Genomic DNA, 23140 nt, shown 5'->3' with positions numbered 1-23140 from the left:
GGTGGAGAATTTGGAGGCACCTGTGATTGTAACTAAGAAGGGAGTGGTACTTTGAGCATTCTTAACCATGTTGCCATGGCAGCCAGTGATTTTAACTAAGAAGGGAGTGGAACTTTGATCATTCTTAACGATGTTGCCATGGCAGCCAGTGATTGTAACTAAGAAGGGAGTGGTACTTTGATCATTCTTAACCATGTTGCCATGGCAGCCAGTGATTTTAACTAAGAAGGGAGTGGAACTTTGATCATTCTTAACAATGTTGCCATGGCAGCCAGTGATGATTTTAATGTTGTTTTTTACACAATAAAAGACAGGACATTTTCATTTGAGTAACAGTGTAGTTGTTCTTTTATTGTATAGGAACCAGGACCTGGAGTCGTATCCACAAAACACCTCAGAGCAGGAGTGCTGATCCAGGATCTGTTATTATGATCTAACAGGCCAAACTGATTCTATATCATAAGTCCTATTCTGAGAGGCTTTGTGGTTACGGTCCCAGGACGGATGGTTCTGATTGCAGTGGACAGCTGTGTCTCTCTAGTGGCCTACCGACATCATGAAAAACATACAGATCACAGTATACCCAATGAAACATGTCATTGTCCAGGAAGTAGCCTTGTAATTTTAACTTTTGTCAGCTTTTTGATTGGTCTTCAGCGTAAATACCACATAAACGGCACTTAACAGCGGTGTGGCGCACTGGTTAAGGGCGCTGTACTGCAGCGCCAGCTGTGTCATCTGAGACTCTGGGTTCGCGCCCAGGCTCTGTCGTAACCGGCCGCACAATTGGCCTAGCGTCGTCCGGGTTAGGGAGGGCTTGGTCGGGATGTCCTTGTCTCATCGCGCACCAGCGACTCCGGGCGCAGTGCGCGCTAACCAAGGTTGCCAGGTGCACGGTGTTTCCTCCAACACATTGGTGCGGCTGGCTTCCGGGTTGGATGCGCGCTGTGTTAAGAAGCAGTGCGGCTTGGTTGGGTTGTGTATCGGAGGACGCATGACTTTCAACCTTCGACTCTCCCGAGCCCGTATGGGAGTTGTAGCGATGAGACAAGATAGTAGCTACTAAAAACAATTGGAGACCATGAAATTGGGGAGAAAAAGGGGTAAAATTCAACATTTAAAAAAGGCATCTAACAGATGCAGTGATATAATTGTAAAGCCCACACTAAAGACTAGGGGACATGACCCTAACGTTAGACAGGATGATTTAACAAAGTGTTACCAAGAAGGCATCATCATCATCAGTTCATTGTTAGGTGTTGCTCCGTACGAGGGACACGATTCAGTCCAATGAGTGTAAAAGAGCAATGTACTGGACAGCTAACAGTGTGGCTTTTAAATGTATTTTACTCATTCAGTGAGAGAGGGGAGGGAGAGGGCTTGATTTACATTTTATTAGGATCTCCTTTAGCCCAAGGGAAGTAGGTGTCATGGAAGTGACAGAGTGATTAAGAAAGGGAAAGAGGTTGTTGACCAGTGAAAGAGAGAAGGACAAAGAGAGAGAGATGGAGGGAGAAGGAAAAAGAGAGAGAGATGGAGGGAGAAGGAAAAAGAGAGAGAGATGGAGGGAGAAGGAAAAAGAGAGAGAGATGGAGGGAGAAGGAAAAAGAGAGAGAGATGGAGGGAGAAGGACAGAGAGAGAGAGATGGAGGGAGAAGGACAACGAGAGAGAGATGGAGGGAGAAGGACAACGAGAGAGAGATGGAGGGAGAAGGACAACGAGAGAGAGATGGAGGGAGAAGGACAACGAGAGAGAGATGGAGGGAGAAGGACAAAGAGAGAGAGATGGAGGGAGAAGGACAAAGAGAGAGAGATGGAGGGAGAAGGACAAAGAGAGAGAGATGGAGGGAGAAGGACAAAGAGAGAGAGATGGAGGGAGAAGGACAACGAGAGAGAAAAGGCATTTTGTTTAGTTAGTTCATACCGGCATCTGTTACTAAACTAAAACGAGCAGCAGGTAGGCATCCCACAATCCTTCAGGATAATACAGGAAAAGTAAGTAAGTCTTTGACATCCACTTAGTCACAAGGTGTGTGTGTAAACCTGCAGCTTGTCTTGAGGGTTAACCAGAGACACATCAAATCACATTTTATTGATAAAATAAACATATGTTGGGCTCCTGAGTGGTGCAGCGGTCTAAGGCACACTATCTCAGTGCGAGAGTCGTCCCTGGTTCGAATCCAGGCTGCATCACATCCGGCCGTGATTGGGAGTCCCATAGGGTGTTGCACAATTGGCCCAGCGTCGTCCGGGTTTGTCCGGGGTAGGCCGTCATTGTAAATAAGAATTTGTTCTTAACTGACTTGCCTCGTTAAATTAATACTAATTTAGCAGATGTTATTGTAGGTGTTACGAAATGCTTGTGTTCCACCCTCCAACAGTGCAGTAATATCTAACATTTCACAACAATACACACATCTAAAAGTAAAAGAATGGAATTAAGAAATATATAAATATTAGGGTAAGCAATGTCGGAGTGGCATTCTCTCACACATCTAACAGCACACACACACACTGCACAACACCCTGAAAACACTGCAAGACAAGCTAGCTCCACATCTCCCCCGTGTGGCCAGGAGTGGTATTACAGGCCAACCTCATTTTAAAACCATTCGTGGGGGGGGGGGGGCTTAATGCTAAACTGACCCCAGATCAGTGTCTAGGGGCAACTTCACCCTACACTGTCAATGTTATTGCCTCCCTACTGCGATAAACTATTATAATAATACACACAGATGCATCAATACAACTCTCAAATGTCCAACTGAAGCATGGCTCTGCAGTCTTGTGAGTGTGCACGTGCATGCTTTTCTCTGTGTGTGTATCTGTCAAATCAAATCAAATGTTATTTGTCACATGCTTCATAAACAACAGGTGTAGACTAACAGTGAAATGCTTATTGACGGGCCCTTCCCAACAATAAATAAATAATAATAATTGAAAAATAATAACACAAGGAATAAACACACAATGAGTAACGATAACTTGGCTATATACAACTGTATACCAGTACTGAGTCAATGTGCAGGGGTACGAGGTAATTGAGGTAGATATGTAGACATAGGTAGAGATAAAGTGACTAGATACCAAGCTAAACAACATTAGCCAGTTAGCTTGGGAGCTTGACTTCCACTATGAGGTCAGAACGCTCAGATCAACCCTATTCATCGAGCAGGGTGTCCAGAGTGCTGAATGCTCCGAGAGATAAACGCTCTGAATTTACCAACGCCCAGAGTGCAATCTGCCACTCCAGATTGAATGCGTCTGTATCCTGGATGAGACAGGAAGAACTTCCTCTCTGCATCTACATATCTAACCTGGTTGAGACAGGAAGAACTTCCTCTCTGCATCTACATATCTATCCTGGATGAGACAGGAAGAACTTCCTCTCTGCATCTACATATCTATCCTGGATGAGACAGGAAGAACTTCCTCTCTGCATCTACATATCTATCCTGGATGAGACAGGAAGAACTTCCTCTCTGCATCTACATATCTATCCTGGATGAGACAGGAAGAACTTCCTCTCTGCATCTACATATCTATCCTGGATGAGACAGGAAGAACTTCCTCTCTGCATCTACATATCTAACCTGGATGAGACAGGAAGAACTTCCTCTCTGATCTACATATCTAACCTGGTTGAGTGTTTTCTGTAGATGTGGTGTTCCCATGCGGTCAGCTATGTGTCTGTATCCTGGATGAGACAGGAAGAACTTCCTCTCTGATCTACATATCTAACCTGGTTGAGTGTTTTCTGTAGATGTGGTGTTCCCATGCGGTCAGCTATGTGTCTGTATCCTGGATGAGACAGGAAGAACTTCCTCTCTGATCTACATATCTAACCTGGTTGAGTGTTTTCTGTAGATGTGGTGTTCCCATGCGGTCAGCTATGTGTCTGTATCCTGGATGAGACAGGAAGAACTTCCTCTCTGATCTACATATCTAACCTGGTTGAGTGTTTTCTGTAGATGTGGTGTTCCCATGCGGTCAGCTATGTGTCTGTATCCTGGATGAGACAGGAAGAACTTCCTCTCTGATCTACATATCTAACCTGGTTGAGTGTTTTCTGTAGATGTGGTGTTCCCATGCGGTCAGCTATGTGTCTGTATCCTGGATGAGACAGGAAGAACTTCCTCTCTGATCTACATATCTAACCTGGTTGAGTGTTTTCTGTAGATGTGGTGTTCCCATGCGGTCAGCTATGTGTCTGTATCCTGGATGAGACAGGAAGAACTTCCTCTCTCATCTACATATCTAACCTGGTTGAGACAGGAAGAACTTCCTCTCTGATCTACATATCTAACCTGGTTGAGTGCTGCTTTAATATGCAAATGAATTACTTAAAAATTATACCTTATTATATTATATCACACAGTGTGATTTTCTGGATTTTTGTTTTAGATTCCGTCTCTCACAGTTGAAGTGTACCTATGATAAAAATGTACAGACCTCTACATGCTTTGTAAGTAGGAAAACCTGCAAAATCGGCAGTTTCTCAAATACTTGTTATCCCCACTGTATTTGGCTAAGGTGTATGTAAACATTCGACTTCAACGGTTCATGCATTGCCTGAAATTTGTTGTGGGAACCATTCAAATCAAATGTTATTTTATGAACCATTGATATGAATGGGCATCACAGATTTATACAGTAACGTCATGAGTTGGGATTATGGTTCATTGTTTAACTAGCCTTCTTCAGGGTAATGTCATGAATGCTTGAACCAGGTTATGTGGACAATTAGTGCAACCAATGACAATAGTAAGGGGTGTGTCATAATTATTAAGTTAATTAGAATAAATTGAGTGAAATTGTTTCTCATTTTGTTTGTCATTGTTGAAGTGTACCTATGATGAAAATTAAAGGCCTCTCTCATCTTTTTACGTGGGAGAACTTGCACAATTGGTTTCTGACTAAATACTTTTTTGCCCCACTGTATATATCATCTATGGTATTTATATCTACATGTTATATATCATCTATGGTATTTATATCTACATGTTACATCATATAATTATTGAGGGAAGGTCTGTACCTGTCTGGTAGTAGAAGTTTACGTTTCTCAGTAGCACGGCGTCTCTGTCAAGTCAGCAACTACACCCTTCATGTGACCTGTACTTTACTATACTATCACAAGACTCACTCTATGATCTCTCTCTCCCTCTCTCACCCCCCCCCCCTCTCTCTCTCACCCCCCTTCCATCTCTCTCTCCCATCCCCCCTTTCTCTCTCACCCACCCTCTCTCTCTCTCTCACACTCACCCACCCTCTACCTCACCCTCCCTCACCCTCACTTTCTCACCCACCCCTTCTCTCTCTCACCCTGCCTCTCTCTCACCCTGCCTCTCTCTCTCACCCTGCCTCTCTCTCACCCACCCACCCCCTCTCTCTCTCACCCTCCCTCTCTCTCTTACCCTCCCTCTCTCACTCCCCTTCCATCTCTCTCACCCTCCCTCTCTCACCCATCCCCCTCTCTCTCTCCCGCTGTTGTCTCTTACTGACACACACACAGACTGTTGTTGTCCCTTACTGACAAAACACACAGACTGCTGTTGTCCCTTACTGACAAACACACAGACTGCTGTTGCCTCTTACTGACAAACACACAGACTGCTGTTGCCTCTTACTGACACACACACAGACTGCTGTTGTCTCTTACTGACAAACACACAGACTGCTGTTGTCCCTTACTGACAAACACACAGACTGTTGCCTCTTACTGACAAACACACAGACTGTTGCCTCTTACTGACAAACACACAGACTGCTGTTGTCCTTTACTGACAAACACAGACTGCTGTTGTCCTTTACTGACAAACACACAGACTGTTGTTGTCCCTTACTGACAAAACACACAGACTGCTGTTGTCCCTTACTGACAAAACACACAGACTGCTGTTGTCCCTTACTGACAAAACTCACAGACTGCTGTTGTTCCTTACTGACAAACACACAGACTGCTGTTGTCCCTTACTGACAAACACACAGACTGCTGTTGTCCCTTACTGACAAACACACAGACTGCTGTATAGACTATGAAAGCACAAGTGACAAAAAAAACATAACGCAATGGTCTTCAAAAATTTGCATCTGGTAGAAGTGAATTCATGGACAAACACAGATATAATATTTTAACACAGAGACCGCTGCATTTGGGGCTTTCAAGAGAACTGGGAACTCTGGGGAAAAAGGTCAAACCATGACGTCAGTGTTCTTCAGGTGGTAAAGTCCCCGCTCTGGAAAGATGCCCGAGTTTCCCCACTTGGAAGTCAGGGTTCTTCAGGTGGTAAAGTCCCCGCTCTGGAAAGATGCCTGAGTTTCCCCACTTGGAATTCCGAGTTCGATGACCATTCCAAAAATATTTTTTCCCAGTCGGAGCTCGTTTTATTTTTGAGTTCCTAATTAGTTTTGAACGCGGCACGAGCCTAAGAAAGTGACACGTACGTTTCCATGAAGTGGCAACAACAACATTTGTAGGCTTTTTGAATGGTCTCCAACAGGCAGAACCGTAATGCAGTGGTATTCAGCCAAAACCTCAGAAACGTAACGCAGTGGTATTCAGCCAAAACCTCAGAAACGTAACGCAGTGGTATTCAGCCAAAACCTCAGAAACGTAACGCAGTGGTATTCAGCCAAAACCTCAAAAGGCATCTGGCAGAAGTCAATTATTTGACAAAGATAAATATAATTAGATATAAAAAATAAAAATAAACACATTTTCCTAAATTGGATGATATAATTGTCTAGCCCATAACAAAAGACTCGGTCGGTCGGTCGGTCGGTCGGACGGACAGACAGACAGACAGACAATATAGAGGGGGATGAACAGGAACAAACTTGGACAAAAAGACCAGCCACCACCTCAGTCCCTTTAACTCTTTATTATTCCATATCACATCTTCATCCACCTTCACACTACTGTTCCATTCTACCATCTTCATCCACCTTCACACTACTGTTCCATTCTACCATCTTCATCCACCTTCATACTACTGTTCCATTCTACCATCTTCATCCACCTTCATACTACTGTTCCATTCTACCATCTTCATCCACCTTCACACTACTGTTCCATTCTACCATCTTCACCCACCTTCACACTACTGTTCCATTCTACCATCTTCATCCACCTTCATACTACTGTTCCATTCTACCATCTTCATCCACCTTCACACTACTGTTCCATTCTACCATCTTCATCCACCTTCATACTACTGTTCCATTCTACCATCTTCATCCACCTTCATACTACTGTTCCATTCTACCATCTTCATCCACCTTCATACTACTGTTCCATTCTACCATCTTCATCCACCTTCATACTACTGTTCCATTCTACCATCTTCATCCACCTTCATACTACTGTTCCATTCTACCATCTTCATCCACCTTCATACTACTGTTCCATTCTACCATCTTCATCCACCTTCACACTACTGTTCCATTCTACCATCTTCATCCACCTTCACACTACTGTTCCATTCTACCATCTTCATCCACCTTCATACTACTGTTCCATTCTACCATCTTCATCCACCTTCATACTACTGTTCCATTCTACCATCTTCATCCACCTTCACACTACTGTTCCATTCTACCATCTTCATCCACCTTCACACTACTGTTCCATTCTACCATCTTCATCCACCTTCATACTACTGTTCCATTCTACCATCTTCATCCACCTTCACACTACTGTTCCATTCTACCATCTTCATCCACCTTCATACTACTGTTCCATTCTACCATCTTCATCCACCTTCATACTACTGTTCCATTCTACCATCTTCATCCACCTTCACACTACTGTTCCATTCTACCATCTTCATCCACCTTCTTCACACTACTGTTCCATTCTACCATCTTCATCCACCTTCATACTACTGTTCCATTCTACCATCTTCATCCACCTTCATACTACTGTTCCATTCTACCATCTTCATCCACCTTCACACTACTGTTCCATTCTACCATCTTCATCCACCTTCTTCACACTACTGTTCCATTCTACCATCTTCATCCACCTTCATACTACTGTTCCATTCTACCATCTTCATCCACCTTCACACTACTGTTCCATTCTACCATCTTCATCCACCTTCACACTACTGTTCCATTCTACCATCTTCATCCACCTTCATACTACTGTTCCATTCTACCATCTTCATCCACCTTCATACTACTGTTCCATTCTACCATCTTCATCCACCTTCACACTACTGTTCCATTCTACCATCTTCATCCACCTTCACACTACTGTTCCATTCTACCATCTTCATCCACCTTCATACTACTGTTCCATTCTACCATCTTCATCCACCTTCACACTACTGTTCCATTCTACCATCTTCATCCACCTTCATACTACTGTTCCATTCTACCATCTTCATCCACCTTCATACTACTGTTCCATTCTACCATCTTCATCCACCTTCACACTACTGTTCCATTCTACCATCTTCATCCACCTTCTTCACACTACTGTTCCATTCTACCATCTTCATCCACCTTCACACTACTGTTCCATTCTACCATCTTCATCCACCTTCACACTACTGTTCCATTCTACCATCTTCATCCACCTTCACACTACTGTTCCATTCTACCATCTTCATCCACCTTCATACTACTGTTCCATTCTACCATCTTCATCCACCTTCACACTACTGTTCCATTCTACCATCTTCATCCACCTTCACACTACTGTTCCATTCTACCATCTTCATCCACCTTCACACTACTGTTCCATTCTACCATCTTCATCCACCTTCACACTACTGTTCCATTCTACCATCTTCATCCACCTTCATACTACTGTTCCATTCTACCATCTTCATCCACCTTCACACTACTGTTCCATTCTACCATCTTCATCCACCTTCACACTACTGTTCCATTCTACCATCTTCATCCACCTTCACACTACTGTCCCATTCTACCATCCCTCGTTCACCCAGTGATCCATTCCTTTGTTAATGTATCATGTCATTCATCTGTTCATCCAATAGGAAAGCCACAGGTAAGAGGCACTTAGAAAAATAGAAAAAGTCATTTAAAAAAACAAAACAATACAAAAGAGTCTGAAACGGCATCCTATTCCCTATGTGGGGCACTACCCCCTCTGTCTGGTTTCTGATTGGTCCATTCAGGAAGCAGGTCCATTTTGATTGGTCCATTCAGGAACCAGGTCCATTTGGAATGGTCCATTCAGGAAGCAGGTCTATTTTGAATGGTCTATTCAGGAAGCAGAGGCCAGATTGACAGCAAGCTACCATTTACAATAGACTGGGCTAAAAGCCGGGATTTAATTAAAGAAGCGATAATCAAACAACACTCTCAACAGGGATCCCTTTAAAGGGAATTTCCCAGATGTTTGCAGAGATGTTGCATTTGCGGTAAACGCAGCGGATGTCATGAATGACCTTTTAAAAGTCAAGTGCAGTGAGCTTATCGACAACGCATCTTTGATTGAATCTCGGCCCTTGTCTAACAACTATCTACTACTAACATCGATAACTGACGAGACACCTGGTATCTCTATTGACTACAGGGTTGGTGTCAATTCCATGTAAATTCCATGTCAATTCCTGTCAATTCAGAGAGAGAACCAAATTCCAAATCTAAATTCCAATTCCAAATGCTCCTCATTAAAGAGCATTGAAGAGAATTGGAACTTTCTGAATTGACTGAAATTGAAACGGAATGGACACCAACCCTGACTGGTTACCAGTGTTCTTTGAGTGAACTGTGAGGGCAGTTGAAGCTAACTATTTTCCATTGAAATCAATTCATTTTATAGCATAATTAGCATTTCATCCAAATGAATTTCAAAAAGCCGCGAGCTGGAAAGGACTTACTATAATATTCCTGCATAGATAAAGAAGTGCATATTGAAGATCAGATCTAAAAATACAAATGTACATATGATCCAGTAAGAAGGTTAGAAACATTTCAAACAGTATAAAGAACTATGAGTATTTAGTTATTAATTATGGAGTGTATTTCTTATTTAAAACAATGGAATAATGCTTCCATGTGAAGAAGAAGTATTCTGGGTATTCACAAAAATCTGTTCCATATTTTAAACCTGTTTGATTTGAAATTCTGTCTAATCCACCGGTTTGAACGGAGTTCATTAAAGTAAGTTAGAGTTAAACAAAAACATGTATGTTTCATTTCTCTCTCTCTCTCTCAATCCCTTTGAAAAATTGAAGGTATTAAACATTGTAACAAAGCTATAACAAAAAAACTATGTGATCAAAAGTACATAGTGTTGCTTAAATGGAAATAACAATAACATGACAATATGAATATTAAGAGAGAATACATGAAATAACAATAACATGACAATATGAATATTAAGAGAGAATACATGAAAGACAGTCTGGAATCATGTTAGTGAATAAAACATCAACGTTACGCAAAGTGTGTCTTTGTAGTCAAAGGACATTAGGAGTGGTAATTATTCATTCTGTCTGTCTGTCTGTCTGTCTGTCTAGTCCAGCAGTGAAGGCTCTGAAGGGCGTATGATGGTGGGCCGGCCTGGGGCCGCTGGGGGTCTTCTGTTATAGAGGACGACAGAAGGAGGGAGAGAGAAGGAGGGAGGGATGGAGAGAAGCAGGGAGGAAGGGAGGGAGGGGGGAAGAGGGAAGGTGGGATGGGGGAAGAGGGAAGGTGGGATGGGGGAAGCAGGGAGGGAGGGAGGGAGGTGGATGGAGAGAAGCAGGGAGGGAGAGGAGGGAGGGAGGGGAATGGAGAGAGAGGGAGGAAGGGAGGGAGGGGGGAAGAGGGAAGGTGGGATGGGGGAAGAGGGAAGGTGGGATGGGGGAAGAAGGGAGGGAGGGAGGGGGATGGAGAGAAGCAGGGAGGGAGAGGAGGGAGGGAGGGGAATGGAGAGAGAGGGAGGAAGGGAGGGACGGAGGGAGAGGAGGGAGGGAGGGGGGTGGAGAGAAGCAGGAAGGGAGAGGAGGGGAATGGAGAGAGAGGGAGGGGGGATGGAGAAAGAGGGAGGAATTGATGGATGGAGGGAGAGAGGGAGGGGAATGGAGAGAGAGGGAAGGTGGGATGGGGAAGCAGGGAGGGAGAGAAGGGAGGGAGGGGGATGGAGAGAGAGGGAGGGAGGGATGGAGAGAGAGGGAAGGTGGGATGGGGGAAGCAGGGAGGGAGGGAGGGGAATGGAGAGAGAGGGAAGGTGGGATGGGGGAAGCAGGGAGGGAGAGGAGGGAGGGAGGGGGACGGAGAGAGAGGGAAGGTGGGATGGGGAAGCAGGGAGGGAGAGGAGGGAGGGAGGGGGATGGAGAGAGAGGGAAGGTGGGATGGGGGAAGCAGGGAGGGAGAGGAGGGAGGGTGGAGGGAGGGAGGAGAGAAGAGAAAAACATATGTATCATTCCCACAACTCATGATACACGAAACCCCCCACAACTACCACAACCACTACCAGCAAACCCCCCACTACCATCACTACCACAACCATTACCACCACAACCATCACTACCATCACAACCACCACAACAATCACTACCACCACCACCACTACTACAACCACTACAACCACAACCACTACAACCACAACCATCACAACCACAACCATCACTACCACAACCACCACAACCACTATCATCACCAACATCACTACCACAACCACTACAAGCACTATCATCACTACCACCACAACCACTACCACCATCACTACCACAACCACCATCACTACCACAACCATCACTACCACAACTACCATCACAACCACTACAATCACTACCACCACAACCACCAAACCCCCCACCACAACCACTACCATCACTACCACAACCATCACTACCATCACAACCACTAACACCCCCCCCCCCCACCACAACCACTATCACCACAACCATCACTACCATAACCATCACTACCACTAACACAACTACCATCACTATCACCACAACCACCACTATCATCACTACCACCACAACCCCTTCAACCACTACTACCACAACCACTACTCCTACAACCATCACTACCACCACTACTACCACCACAACCACTACTCCTACAACCATCACTACCACAACCACTACCACCACTACTACCACTGCCACAACCACTACCATCACAACCACCACAACCACTATCACCACAACCACTACTCCTACAACCATCACTACCACAACCACCACAACCACTACCACCACTACTACCACTGCCACAACCACTACCATCACAACCACCACAACCACTATCACCACAACCACTACTCCTACAACCATCACTACCACAACCACCACAACCACTACCACCACTACTACCACTGCCACAACCACTACCATCACAACCACTATCACCACAACCACTACTCCTACAACCATCACTACCACAACCACCACAACCACTACCATCACTACTACCACTGCCACAACCACTACCATCACAACCACCACAACCACTATCACCACAACCACCACCACCACAACCACAACCACTATCCCAATTCCCCACCACAACCACCACCACCACTACTACCACAACCACTATTACCACCACAACCACCCCTCTGAATGTAACATCTCTAATAAAAGTGACCTATTGTGACAGAATAGACCGTTCTAGCAGTTCCAGCCTCCATTCCTCCAGAGGTAAGTGGGGTTGTTTACACTCGCCTGCCCAGGAGCAGAGCTCTTACCTGGGTATGCCGGGGGGCAGGGCTGGGGGTACCCTGGCTGGGCGAGATGGGATCAGGGGGACATTGACGACAGGGTCCGCTGCACTGTAGGTGTTGACTGGTGGGGGTCCGGGTCGAGAGGGGATGAGGGGCGCCCCGAAAGCTGGGTTTTGGGGACTGGAGGGAGGAGGGGCGGCGGTGGGGCCTCTTGCTGCCGGGGGGCGACTAGGAGGGGGGACAGCGGCCGGGGCTGGTCTGGCCTGAGGAGGGGGGCTGGGGGAGGGAGGAGGAGGGAGGGGAGAGGGGGTGAGAGACAAACTTACACGTGAGAGCGTGTGTTTTCACATGCGAACTGTATCTGTACATGTGTGTGTGCATGTGTGTGTGTGTGTACATGTGTGTGTGTGTGTACATGTGTGTGTGTGTGTGTGTGTGTGTGTGTACGTGTGTGTGTGTGTGTGTGTACATGTGCATGTGTGTGTGTGTGTACATGTGTGTGTGTACGTGTGTGTGTGTGTGTGTGTGTGTGTGTGTGTACATGTGTGTGTGTGTGTACGTGTGTGTGTGTGTACATGTGTGTGTGTGTGTGTGTGTGTGTGTGTACATGTGTGTGTGTGTGTGTACATGTGCATGTGTGTGTGTGTGTACATGTGTGTGTGTGTGTACATGTGCGTGTGTGTGTACGTGTGTGTGTGTGTGTACATGTGTGTGTGTGTGTGTGTACGTGTGTGTGTGTGTGTGTGTGTGTACATGTGTGTGTGTGTACATGTGTGTGTGTGTGTACATGTGCATGTGTGTGTGTGTACATGTGTGTGTGTGTGTGTGTGTACATGTGTGTGTGTGTGTACGTGTGTGTGTGTGTGTGTGTGTGTGTACATGTGTGTGTTTACATGTGTGTGTGTACGTGTGTGTACATGTGTGTGTTTACATGTGTGTGTGTACATGTGTGTGTGTGTGTGTGTGTGTACATGTGTGTGTGTGCATGTGTGTGTGTACATTCTATATCATAAGTCCTATTCTGAGAGGCTTTGTGGTTACGGTCCCAGGACGGATGGTTCTGATTGCAGTGGACAGCTGTGTCTCTCTAGTGGCCTACCGACATCATGAAAAACATACAGATCACAGTATACCCAATGAAACATGTCATTGTCCAGGAAGTAGCATTGTAATTTTAACTTTTGTCAGCTTTTTGATTGGTCTTCAGCGTAAATACCACATAAACGGCACTTAACAGCGGTGTGGCGCAGTGGTTAAGGGCGCTGTACTGCAGCGCCAGCTGTGTCATCTGAGACTCTGGGTTCGCGCCCAGGCTCTGTCGTAACCGGCCGCACAATTGGCCTAGCGTCGTCCGGGTTAGGGAGGGCTTGGTCGGGATGTCCTTGTCTCATCGCGCACCAGCGACTCCGGGCGCAGTGCGCGCTAACCAAGGTTGCCAGGTGCACGGTGTTTCCTCCAACACATTGGTGCGGCTGGCTTCCGGGTTGGATGCGCGCTGTGTTAAGAAGCAGTGCGGCTTGGTTGGGTTGTGTATCGGAGGACGCATGACTTTCAACCTTCGACTCTCCCGAGCCCGTATGGGAGTTGTAGCGATGAGACAAGATAGTAGCTACTAAAAACAATTGGAGACCATGAAATTGGGGAGAAAAAGGGGTCAAATTCAACATTTAAAAAAGGCATCTAACAGATGCAGTGATATAATTGTAAAGCCCACACTAAAGACTAGGGGACATGACCCTAACGTTAGACAGGATGATTTAACAAAGTGTTACCAAGAAGGCATCATCATCATCAGTTCATTGTTAGGTGTTGCTCCGTACGAGGGACACGATTCAGTCCAATGAGTGTAAAAGAGCAATGTACTGGACAGCTAACAGTGTGGCTTTTAAATGTATTTTACTCATTCAGTGAGAGAGGGGAGGGAGAGGGCTTGATTTACATTTTATTAGGATCTCCTTTAGCCCAAGGGAAGTAGGTGTCATGGAAGTGACAGAGTGATTAAGAAAGGGAAAGAGGTTGTTGACCAGTGAAAGAGAGAAGGACAAAGAGAGAGAGATGGAGGGAGAAGGACAAAGAGAGAGAGATGGAGGGAGAAGGACAAAGAGAGAGAGATGGAGGGAGAAGGACAAAGAGAGAGAGATGGAGGGAGAAGGACAAAAAGAGAGAGATGGAGGGAGAAGGACAAAGAGAGAGATGGAGGGAGAAGGAAAAAGAGAGAGAGATGGAGGGAGAAGGAAAAAGAGAGAGAGATGGAGGGAGAAGGAAAAAGAGAGAGAGATGGAGGGAGAAGGAAAAAGAGAGAGAGATGGAGGGAGAAGGAAAAAGAGAGAGAGATGGAGGGAGAAGGACAGAGAGAGAGAGATGGAGGGAGAAGGACAACGAGAGAGAGATGGAGGGAGAAGGACAACGAGAGAGAGATGGAGGGAGAAGGACAACGAGAGAGAGATGGAGGGAGAAGGACAACGAGAGAGAGATGGAGGGAGAAGGACAACGAGAGAGAGATGGAGGGAGAAGGACAACGAGAGAGAGATGGAGGGAGAAGGACAAAGAGAGAGAGATGGAGGGAGAAGGACAAAGAGAGAGAGATGGAGGGAGAAGGACAAAGAGAGAGAGATGGAGGGAGAAGGACAACGAGAGAGAAAAGGCATTTTGTTTAGTTAGTTCATACCGGCATCTGTTACTAAACTAAAACGAGCAGCAGGTAGGCATTCCACAATCCTTCAGGATAATACAGGAAAAGTAAGTAAGTCTTTGACATCCACTAAGTCACAAGGTGTGTGTGTAAACCTGCAGCTTGTCTTGAGGGTTAACCAGAGACACATCAAATCACATTTTATTGATAAAATAAACATATGTTGGGCTCCTGAGTGGTGCAGCGGTCTAAGGCACACTATCTCAGTGCGAGAGTCGTCCCTGGTTCGAATCCAGGCTGCATCACATCCGGCCGTGATTGGGAGTCCCATAGGGTGTCGCACAATTGGCCCAGCGTCGTCCGGGTTTGTCCGGGGTAGGCCGTCATTGTAAATAAGAATTTGTTCTTAACTGACTTGCCTCGTTAAATTAATACTAATTTAGCAGATGTTATTGTAGGTGTTACGAAATGCTTGTGTTCCACCCTCCAACAGTGCAGTAATATCTAACATTTCACAACAATACACACATCTAAAAGTAAAAGAATGGAATTAAGAAATATATAAATATTAGGGTAAGCAATGTCGGAGTGGCATTCTCTCACACATCTAACAGCACACACACACACTGCACAACACCCTGAAAACACTGCAAGACAAGCTAGCTCCACATCTCCCCCGTGTGGCCAGGAGTGGTATTACAGGCCAACCTCATTTTAAAACCATTCGTGGGGGGGGGGGGGGGGGGGCTTAATGCTAAACTGACCCCAGATCAGTGTCTAGGGGCAACTTCACCCTACACTGTCAATGTTATTGCCTCCCTACTGCGATAAACTATTATAATAATACACACAGATGCATCAATACAACTCTCAAATGTCCAACTGAAGCATGGCTCTGCAGTCTTGTGAGTGTGCACGTGCATGCTTTTCTCTGTGTGTGTATCTGTCAAATCAAATCAAATGTTATTTGTCACATGCTTCATAAACAACAGGTGTAGACTAACAGTGAAATGCTTATTGACGGGCCCTTCCCAACAATAAATAAATAATAATAATTGAAAAATAATAACACAAGGAATAAACACACAATGAGTAACGATAACTTGGCTATATACAACTGTATACCAGTACTGAGTCAATGTGCAGGGGTACGAGGTAATTGAGGTAGATATGTAGACATAGGTAGAGATAAAGTGACTAGATACCAAGCTAAACAACATTAGCCAGTTAGCTTGGGAGCTTGACTTCCACTATGAGGTCAGAACGCTCAGATCAACCCTATTCATCGAGCAGGGTGTCCAGAGTGCTGAATGCTCCGAGAGATAAACGCTCTGAATTTACCAACGCCCAGAGTGCAATCTGCCACTCCAGATTGAATGCGTCTGTATCCTGGATGAGACAGGAAGAACTTCCTCTCTGCATCTACATATCTAACCTGGTTGAGACAGGAAGAACTTCCTCTCTGCATCTACATATCTATCCTGGATGAGACAGGAAGAACTTCCTCTCTGCATCTACATATCTATCCTGGATGAGACAGGAAGAACTTCCTCTCTGCATCTACATATCTATCCTGGATGAGACAGGAAGAACTTCCTCTCTGCATCTACATATCTATCCTGGATGAGACAGGAAGAACTTCCTCTCTGCATCTACATATCTATCCTGGATGAGACAGGAAGAACTTCCTCTCTGCATCTACATATCTATCCTGGATGAGACAGGAAGAACTTCCTCTCTACATCTACATATCTATCCTGGATGAGACAGGAAGAACTTCCTCTCTGCATCTACATATCTATCCTGGATGAGACAGGAAGAACTTCCTCTCTGATCTACATATCTAACCTGGTTGAGTGTTTTCTGTAGATGTGGTGTTCCCATGCGGTCAGCTATGTGTCTGTATCCTGGATGAGACAGGAAGAACTTCCTCTCTGATCTACATATCTAACCTGGTTGAGACAGGAAGAACTTCCTCTCTGATCTACATATCTAACCTGGTTGAGTGTTTTCTGTAGATGTGGTGTTCCCATGCGGTCAGCTATGTGTCTGTATCCTGGATGAGACAGGAAGAACTTCCTCTCTGATCTACATATCTAACCTGGTTGAGTGTTTTCTGTAGATGTGGTGTTCCCATGCGGTCAGCTATGTGTCTGTATCCTGGATGAGACAGGAAGAACTTCCTCTCTGATCTACATATCTAACCTGGTTGAGTGTTTTCTGTAGATGTGGTGTTCCCATGCGGTCAGCTATGTGTCTGTATCCTGGATGAGACAGGAAGAACTTCCTCTCTGATCTACATATCTAACCTGGTTGAGTGTTTTCTGTAGATGTGGTGTTCCCATGCGGTCAGCTATGTGTCTGTATCCTGGATGAGACAGGAAGAACTTCCTCTCTGATCTACATATCTAACCTGGTTGAGTGTTTTCTGTAGATGTGGTGTTCCCATGCGGTCAGCTATGTGTCTGTATCCTGGATGAGACAGGAAGAACTTCCTCTCTGATCTACATATCTAACCTGGTTGAGTGTTTTCTGTAGATGTGGTGTTCCCATGCGGTCAGCTATGTGTCTGTATCCTGGATGAGACAGGAAGAACTTCCTCTCTGATCTACATATCTAACCTGGTTGAGTGTTTTCTGTAGATGTGGTGTTCCCATGCGGTCAGCTATGTGTCTGTATCCTGGATGAGACAGGAAGAACTTCCTCTCTGATCTACATATCTAACCTGGTTGAGTGTTTTCTGTAGATGTGGTGTTCCCATGCGGTCAGCTATGTGTCTGTATCCTGGATGAGACAGGAAGAACTTCCTCTCTGATCTACATATCTAACCTGGTTGAGTGTTTTCTGTAGATGTGGTGTTCCCATGCGGTCAGCTATGTGTCTGTATCCTGGATGAGACAGGAAGAACTTCCTCTCTGATCTACATATCTAACCTGGTTGAGTGTTTTCTGTAGATGTGGTGTTCCCATGCGGTCAGCTATGTGTCTGTATCCTGGATGAGACAGGAAGAACTTCCTCTCTGATCTACATATCTAACCTGGTTGAGTGTTTTCTGTAGATGTGGTGTTCCCATGCGGTCAGCTATGTGTCTGTATCCTGGATGAGACAGGAAGAACTTCCTCTCTGATCTACATATCTAACCTGGTTGAGTGTTTTCTGTAGATGTGGTGTTCCCATGCGGTCAGCTATGTGTCTGTATCCTGGATGAGACAGGAAGAACTTCCTCTCTGATCTACATATCTAACCTGGTTGAGTGTTTTCTGTAGATGTGGTGTTCCCATGCGGTCAGCTATGTGTCTGTATCCTGGATGAGACAGGAAGAACTTCCTCTCTGATCTACATATCTAACCTGGTTGAGTGTTTTCTGTAGATGTGGTGTTCCCATGCGGTCAGCTATGTGTCTGTATCCTGGATGAGACAGGAAGAACTTCCTCTCTGATCTACATATCTAACCTGGTTGAGTGTTTTCTGTAGATGTGGTGTTCCCATGCGGTCAGCTATGTGTCTGTATCCTGGATGAGACAGGAAGAACTTCCTCTCTGATCTACATATCTAACCTGGTTGAGTGTTTTCTGTAGATGTGGTGTTCCCATGCGGTCAGCTATGTGTCTGTATCCTGGATGAGACAGGAAGAACTTCCTCTCTGATCTACATATCTAACCTGGTTGAGTGTTTTCTGTAGATGTGGTGTTCCCATGCGGTCAGCTATGTGTCTGTATCCTGGATGAGACAGGAAGAACTTCCTCTCTGATCTACATATCTAACCTGGTTGAGTGTTTTCTGTAGATGTGGTGTTCCCATGCGGTCAGCTATGTGTCTGTATCCTGGATGAGACAGGAAGAACTTCCTCTCTGATCTACATATCTAACCTGGTTGAGTGTTTTCTGTAGATGTGGTGTTCCCATGCGGTCAGCTATGTGTCTGTATCCTGGATGAGACAGGAAGAACTTCCTCTCTGATCTACATATCTAACCTGGTTGAGTGTTTTCTGTAGATGTGGTGTTCCCATGCGGTCAGCTATGTGTCTGTATCCTGGATGAGACAGGAAGAACTTCCTCTCTGATCTACATATCTAACCTGGTTGAGTGTTTTCTGTAGATGTGGTGTTCCCATGCGGTCAGCTATGTGTCTGTATCCTGGATGAGACAGGAAGAACTTCCTCTCTGATCTACATATCTAACCTGGTTGAGTGTTTTCTGTAGATGTGGTGTTCCCATGCGGTCAGCTATGTGTCTGTATCCTGGATGAGACAGGAAGAACTTCCTCTCTGATCTACATATCTAACCTGGTTGAGTGTTTTCTGTAGATGTGGTGTTCCCATGCGGTCAGCTATGTGTCTGTATCCTGGATGAGACAGGAAGAACTTCCTCTCTGATCTACATATCTAACCTGGTTGAGTGTTTTCTGTAGATGTGGTGTTCCCATGCGGTCAGCTATGTGTCTGTATCCTGGATGAGACAGGAAGAACTTCCTCTCTGATCTACATATCTAACCTGGTTGAGTGTTTTCTGTAGATGTGGTGTTCCCATGCGGTCAGCTATGTGTCTGTATCCTGGATGAGACAGGAAGAACTTCCTCTCTGATCTACATATCTAACCTGGTTGAGTGTTTTCTGTAGATGTGGTGTTCCCATGCGGTCAGCTATGTGTCTGTATCCTGGATGAGACAGGAAGAACTTCCTCTCTGATCTACATATCTAACCTGGTTGAGTGTTTTCTGTAGATGTGGTGTTCCCATGCGGTCAGCTATGTGTCTGTATCCTGGATGAGACAGGAAGAACTTCCTCTCTGATCTACATATCTAACCTGGTTGAGTGTTTTCTGTAGATGTGGTGTTCCCATGCGGTCAGCTATGTGTCTGTATCCTGGATGAGACAGGAAGAACTTCCTCTCTGATCTACATATCTAACCTGGTTGAGTGTTTTCTGTAGATGTGGTGTTCCCATGCGGTCAGCTATGTGTCTGTATCCTGGATGAGACAGGAAGAACTTCCTCTCTGATCTACATATCTAACCTGGTTGAGTGTTTTCTGTAGATGTGGTGTTCCCATGCGGTCAGCTATGTGTCTGTATCCTGGATGAGACAGGAAGAACTTCCTCTCTGATCTACATATCTAACCTGGTTGAGTGTTTTCTGTAGATGTGGTGTTCCCATGCGGTCAGCTATGTGTCTGTATCCTGGATGAGACAGGAAGAACTTCCTCTCTGATCTACATATCTAACCTGGTTGAGTGTTTTCTGTAGATGTGGTGTTCCCATGCGGTCAGCTATGTGTCTGTATCCTGGATGAGACAGGAAGAACTTCCTCTCTGATCTACATATCTAACCTGGTTGAGTGTTTTCTGTAGATGTGGTGTTCCCATGCGGTCAGCTATGTGTCTGTATCCTGGATGAGACAGGAAGAACTTCCTCTCTGATCTACATATCTAACCTGGTTGAGTGCTGCTTTAATATGCAAATGAATTACTTAAAAATTATATTATAATTATACCTTATTATATTATATCACACAATGTGATTTTCTGGATTTTTGTTTTAGATTCCGTCTCTCACAGTTGAAGTGTACCTATGATAAAAATGTACAGACCTCTACATGCTTTGTAAGTAGGAAAACCTGCAAAATCGGCAGTTTCTCAAATACTTGTTCTCCCCACTGTATTTGGCTAAGGTGTATGTAAACATTCGACTTCAACGGTTCATGCATTGCCTGAAATTTGTTGTGGGAACCATTCAAATCAAATGTTATTTTATGAACCATTGATATGAATGGGCATCACAGATTTATACAGTAACGTCATGAGTTGGGATTATGGTTCATTGTTTAACTAGCCTTCTTCAGGGTCATGTCATGAATGCTTGAACCAGGTTATGTGGACAATTAGTGCAACCAATGACAATAGTAAGGGGTGTGTCATAATTATTAAGTTAATTAGAATAAATTGAGTGAAATTGTTTCTCATTTTGTTTGTCATTGTTGAAGTGTACCTATGATGAAAATTACAGGCCTCTCTCATCTTTTTACGTGGGAGAACTTGCACAATTGGTTTCTGACTAAATACTTTTTTGCCCCACTGTATATATCATCTATGGTATTTATATCTACATGTTATATATCATCTATGGTATTTATATCTACATGTTACATCATATAATTATTGAGGGAAGGTCTGTACCTGTCTGGTAGTAGAAGTTTACGTTTCTCAGTAGCACGGCGTCTCTGTCAAGTCAGCAACTACACCCTTCATGTGACCTGTACTTTACTATACTATCACAAGACTCACTCTATGATCTCTCTCTCCCTCTCTCACCCCCCCCCTCTCTCTCACCCCCCCTTCCATCTCTCTCTCCCTCTCTCACCCATCCCCCCTTTCTCTTACTGACACACACACAGACTGTTGTTGTCCCTTACTGACAAAACACACAGACTGCTGTTGTCCCTTACTGACAAACACACAGACTGCTGTTGTCCCTTACTGACAAACACAGACTGCTGTTGTCCCTTACTGACAAACACACAGACTGCTGTATAGACTATGAAAGCACAAGTGACAAAAAAAACATAACGCAATGGTCTTCAAAAATTTGCATCTGGTAGAAGTGAATTCATGGACAAACACAGATATAATATTTTAACACAGAGACCGCTGCATTTGGGGCTTTCAAGAGAACTGGGAACTCTGGGGAAAAAGGTCAAACCATGACGTCAGTGTTCTTCAGGTGGTAAAGTCCCCGCTCTGGAAAAATGCCTGAGTTTCCCCACTTGGAAGTCAGGGTTCTTCAGGTGGTAAAGTCCCCGCTCTGGAAAGATGCCTGAGTTTCCCCACTTGGAATTCCGAGTTCGATGACCATTCCAAAAATATTTTTTCCCAGTCGGAGCTCGTTTTATTTTTGAGTTCCTAATTAGTTTTGAACGCGGCACGAGCCTAAGAAAGTGACACGTACGTTTCCATGAAGTGGCAACAACAACATTTGTAGGCTTTTTGAATGGTCTCCAACAGGCAGAACCGTAATGCAGTGGTATTCAGCCAAAACCTCAGAAACTTAACGCAGTGGTATTCAGCCAAAACCTCAGAAACGTAACGCAGTGGTATTCAGCCAAAATCTCAGAAACGTAACGCAGTGGTATTCAGCCAAAACCTCAAAAGGCATCTGGCAGAAGTCAATTATTTGACAAAGATAAATATAATTAGATATAAAAAATAAAAATAAACACATTTTCCTAAATTGGATGATATAATTGTCTAGCCCATAACAAAAGACTCGGTCGGTCGGTCGGACAGACAGACAGACAATATAGAGGGGGATGAACAGGAACAAACTTGGACAAAAAGACCAGCCACCACCTCAGTCCCTTTAACTCTTTATTATTCCATATCACATCTTCATCCACCTTCACACTACTGTTCCATTCTACCATCTTCATCCACCTTCACACTACTGTTCCATTCTACCATCTTCATCCACCTTCATACTACTGTTCCATTCTACCATCTTCATCCACCTTCACACTACTGTTCCATTCTACCATCTTCATCCACCTTCATACTACTGTTCCATTCTACCATCTTCATCCACCTTCATACTACTGTTCCATTCTACCATCTTCATACTACTGTTCCATTCTACCATCTTCATCCACCTTCATACTACTGTTCCATTCTACCATCTTCATCCACCTTCATACTACTGTTCCATTCTACCATCTTCATCCACCTTCACACTACTGTTCCATTCTACCATCTTCATCCACCTTCACACTACTGTTCCATTCTACCATCTTCATCCACCTTCATACTACTGTTCCATTCTACCATCTTCATCCACCTTCATACTACTGTTCCATTCTACCATCTTCATCCACCTTCACACT

General features: G+C 44.7%; 2 long non-coding RNA genes across 2 annotated transcripts; both read right to left on the bottom strand.

Annotated features, from left to right (window-relative positions):
* Positions 1 to 3287: 3287 nt before the first annotated feature.
* LOC116372038 (uncharacterized) lies at positions 3288 to 20730 on the bottom strand. The gene is made up of 3 exons (XR_004209095.1): positions 17270 to 20730; positions 17121 to 17224; positions 3288 to 4158 (listed from the first exon to the last, which is right to left on the bottom strand). It is a non-coding gene; the product is annotated as an uncharacterized LOC116372038 (long non-coding RNA).
* On the bottom strand, positions 9781 to 12915 carry LOC116372037 (uncharacterized). The gene is made up of 2 exons (XR_004209094.1): positions 12665 to 12915; positions 9781 to 10565 (listed from the first exon to the last, which is right to left on the bottom strand). It is a non-coding gene; the product is annotated as an uncharacterized LOC116372037 (long non-coding RNA).
* Positions 20731 to 23140: the final 2410 nt, after the last annotated feature.

This window comes from Oncorhynchus kisutch, unplaced genomic scaffold (assembly GCF_002021735.2).
Source record: "Oncorhynchus kisutch isolate 150728-3 unplaced genomic scaffold, Okis_V2 scaffold3858, whole genome shotgun sequence".
NCBI lineage: Eukaryota > Metazoa > Chordata > Actinopteri > Salmoniformes > Salmonidae > Oncorhynchus > Oncorhynchus kisutch.
Note: the sequence above shows the minus strand (reverse complement) of the source record. Positions and strands in the feature narration are given on the sequence as shown.